At 45.0% G+C, this 4369-nt stretch overlaps 1 protein-coding gene across 2 annotated transcripts in view; it reads right to left on the bottom strand.

Annotated features, from left to right (window-relative positions):
• Nucleotides 1-2342, bottom strand: part of LOC133647957 (teneurin-1) — a 184614-nt gene extending 182272 nt beyond the window's left edge. For both annotated transcript variants that reach the window (XM_062043715.1, XM_062043716.1), the window contains exon 1: nucleotides 1984-2342. The gene's annotated coding sequence lies outside the window, so the exon portion shown is untranslated. The remainder of the gene's footprint in view (nucleotides 1-1983) is intronic.
• Nucleotides 2343-4369: the final 2027 nt, after the last annotated feature.

Genomic DNA, 4369 nt, shown 5'->3' with positions numbered 1-4369 from the left:
GGCAACAGCATTCCTGGAATGAACAATTATTAATAATGCAGGGTGGGATAACAAAAAGAAACCCCCTGCTGTCTGTTACAAAGACAATGCGGTTTTACTCAAATCTCAGATGCAAGTATCACACACATGTGATGACTTTTTGCACTTTTAACACAGGGATATGTCAGATGTGAAGCTTTTTTCAAAAGTCCCTAGCCCATATGCGCTACCCTCTTGCACAGGACTGAAAATTGAAAAAAAATGAGAGCAACAGCTGAAGCGGATTATTAGAATTGGCCTCAAACTGCTGCTGAGGAGTCCACGGGCTCAAGTGGTAATGAGTGAAAGGAAAATGCGGAATGCTGGACAGATTGATTAGACGAGTGACTGACAGAAATGCCAATGTCTTATCAGTGGCATGAGTGGAGAGTGTAATTGGTGGTGTGACATTTCAATTCAAAGTCCCGCCATAATGGGCGTGCCATTTAAGATATGCACTTAATTGCCAATGAATGAAAAGCATCCGTATGTAGATAAGGAGTTAAACACACACACTTCAACACGTGATGGGACTGTGTGGGTTCTAGGGTTGCGTGGGGCACTTTGTGAGAATGGCGCTTGCAGCTGGTGTGTGTGTGTAGCTTTGTATATAACCTCCATGCACAGATGCTCTCTGTTGATAATACATTTTAAGAAATATTCATAGTTGATTGGCAACACTAAATTGGCTCTAGTGTGTGAATGTCAGTGTGAATGTTGTCTCTCTGTGTTGGCCCTGTGATGAGGTGGCGACTTGTCCAGGGTGCACCTCGCCTTCTGCCTAAATGCAGCTGAGATAGGCTCCAGCACCCCCTCTCCCTTCCCCCCGCGACCCCGAAAGGGACAAGCGGTAGAAAATGGATGGATGGATGGACAGATGCTCTCTGTTGATAATAATACATTTTAAGAAATATTCATAGTGGATTGGCAACACTAAATTGGCCCTAGTGTGTGAATGTGAGTGTGAATGTTGTCTGTCTATCTGTGTTGGCCCTGTGATGAGGTGCACTGCAAAAACTCAGTGTTCAAAAACAAGAAAAAAAATACCACAATTAGGGGTATTTTATTTGCGGTAGAACATGGATGGATGGATGGATGGATGGATGGATTTCTATTATGCCTATCAATAAGAAATACAATTTAAAAAAAAAAAAGTGCTCCAGGTTGCTGAAAGTTTTCTAAGTACTGCATAGAAATTTGTGAGCAATTGTTGTTTCTGATTTCAATGTGATGAATAGAGTGTGATTAACAATGACACATGATAGTTGATTATTAAGATATATTTGTGTGCGTGGTGATTTATATCATTATTTATCCAGTGGCTCGCTGAAAGCAATTATACCGTGAAGGGTATAATTCCAGTCCATTCGCGCATTCCCAAATTATGGCAGCTTCACAATAATTATGATTTATCCGAATGGCTGTCCTTAATAATTCACCCTCACTTGTTTGGGGAGGGAAGGGGGGGCAGGAGGGGGCACAAAAAAAAATAAACACGCGGCTCAATAATTTAATCTATAAGTGGTTTCTGCATTGAAAATGTTACACATACAACAAGTTAAAGCTGCCATGTTTTAAGCACCTGCTGTCTTCAAAGTAGCATCTGTACTTTCCCTGGGTATGCAATGTGTCAAATGTGATGGCACCTGTGGCACGGTGGTGTGGTTGCAATAGTTGGAGCACACATGGCTCCCTGCGGGCACCTGGTGGACCTCATGTGGCCCTGATGGAGAATGGAGATGACTCCAGATGGCACTTTTCTACCACGGTACGTGTGCACCAACACTTGATGGCATTATAGTCTCACAGACTACACAGACAGCTGATGATCATTTCCTGTGAACTCACGTTGTCTGCCACCCGGCCCCCCACCACCACCACCACCACCACCACCCCTCGTTGAGCCAAGCAACAGCACTGAAAGCGGATCACATGTGCAAAAAAAGGCCAGAACTGGACGCTTACCTTCCCGACGTGAAGCAGCCATTCCTATCCCCCGCCTCACGTCCGAATCCACGCTTAAGATCCAAAATGCGGTGCAATCCCACTGCAGAATCGGAAGCCGTGACGTTGTGTTTTTTTTTGTTGTTTTTTTTTGTTTTTTTCCTGCGCTCAACGTGGCTGAGACACCCCGCGTTGCCTCTTGGAGTCTGCCCGGTGTTGCGTGGAGGAGGCGGCGGTGATGATGCTGATGCTGACGGGATCTCTGCAGAGGTGTTGTGGGCAGGGAGTATATGCCGGCGAGCCCGGCGAGATGCGATTAGCCGCACTTGAACCCGACGAGGCTGCCTGGTGGTGCTGATGCTGCCGAGGCTCCGTGCCGCTATAACAGCATCCGTGGATCATACCACCGCGCCGCGGATGAGGGGGTGTGGCACAGACCGCTCTTCTCTGGTGTTTACTCTCTAGCACGACGCAAAAAAATGCCATGTCACTATTTCCTATAACTCACAGAAATAAAGTACATTATAGTGTTGTCCCCCATACGGATATTTTGGTACCTGAACTAACATTATTTTGATACTTTTCGTTACTTTTCTAAATACAGTGGACCACCAAAAAATTGCATTATTGGCTTTATTTCAACCAAAAAAATCTTAGGGTACATTAAACATATGTTTCTTATTGCAAGTTTGTGCTTCAATAAAATAGTGAACATGTCAATCAATCAATGTTTATTTATATAGCCCTAAAGGCCTACAGTAACCCACTACTACCGACCACGCAGTCTGATCGTTTACATATCAATAATGAAATCTTAACATTGCAACACAATACGCCTGGGTTAGATTAGTAAAGTGCAATTTTAAATTTCCCGCAAAATATTCTGCTGAAAACGTCTCGGTGTGATGACGTTTGCGCGTGACGTCACGGATTGTGCGGACATATTGGGACACCATTGTGTCCCAGCTATTAAGTCGTCTGTTTTCATCTCACAATTCCACAGTATTCTGGACATCTGTGTTGGTGAATCTTTTGCAATTTGTTTAATGAACAATGAAGACAGCAAAGAAGAAAGCTGTAGGTGGGATCGGTGTATTAGCGGCTGGCTACAGCAACACAACCAGGAGGACTTTGAGTTGGATAGCAGACGCGCTACCGTGAGTACGCAGCTTTGGCTTCCAAACATTTGATCGCTTGCCCGTACGTGCGTGCCGCTATGTGCATGTCACGTACGTAACTTTGGGGAAATATATGTGCTGTATGAACTTTACGGAGATGAACGGTACTTTGGGCTGTGGGATTGAGTGTGTTGTGCGGGTGTTTGAGTGGTATTGGCGCGTTATATGGACGGGAGTGGGGAGGTGTTTGTTATGCGGATTAATTTGTGGCATATTAAATATAAACCTGGTTGTGTTGTGGCTAATAGAGTATATATATGTCTTGTGTTTATTTACTGTTTTAGTCATTCCCAGCTGAATATCAGGTCCCACCCGCCTCGCACAGCATCTTCCCTATCCGAATCGCTTCCACTGCCCTCTAATCCTTCACTCACACTTTCCTCATCCACAAATCTTTCACCCTTGCTCAAATTAATGGGGTAATCGTCGGTTTCTCGGTCCGAATCGCTCTCGCTGCTGCTGGCCATGATTGAAAACAATGTGCAGATGTGAGGAGCTCCACAACCTGTGACGTCACGCTACTTCCGGTAGAGGCAAGGCTTTTTTATCAGCGATCAAAAGTTGCAAACTTTATCGTCGATGTTCTCTACTAAATCCTTTCAGCAAAAATATGGCAATATCGTGAAATGATCAAGTATGACACATAGAATGGACCTGCTATCCCCGTTTAAATAAGACAATTTCATTTCAGTAGGCCTTTAAATCACAAGTGTCTCAAAGGGCTGCACAAGCCACAACGACATCCTCGGTACAGAGCCCACATAAGGGCAAGGAAAAACTCAACCCAGTGGGACGTTGATGTGAATGACTATGATAAACCTTGGAGAGGACAGCAAATGTGGGGACCCATTACCTCCCTGCTTGGCACTCAGCATCAAGGGTTGGAATTGGGGGTTGAATCACCAAAAATGATTCCCAGGCGCGGCACCGCTGCTGCCCACTGCTCCCCTCACCTCCCAGGGGGTGATCAAGGGGATGGGTCCAATGCAGAGGACAAATTTCACCACACCTAGTGTGTGTGTGACAATCATTGGTACTTTAACTTTAACCTGGGGATAGGTTGATTGGCAACACTAAATTAAAGTTAAGTTAAAGTTAAAGTACCAATGATTGTCACACACACACAAGGTGTGGCAAAATTATTCTCTGCATTTGACCCATCACCCTTGATCACCCCATGGGAGGTGAAGGGAGCAGTGAGCAGCAGCGGTGCCGCGCCTGGGAATCAT

The sequence above is a fragment of the Entelurus aequoreus genome, linkage group LG04 (genome assembly GCF_033978785.1).
Source record: "Entelurus aequoreus isolate RoL-2023_Sb linkage group LG04, RoL_Eaeq_v1.1, whole genome shotgun sequence".
NCBI lineage: Eukaryota > Metazoa > Chordata > Actinopteri > Syngnathiformes > Syngnathidae > Entelurus > Entelurus aequoreus.
Note: the sequence above shows the minus strand (reverse complement) of the source record. Positions and strands in the feature narration are given on the sequence as shown.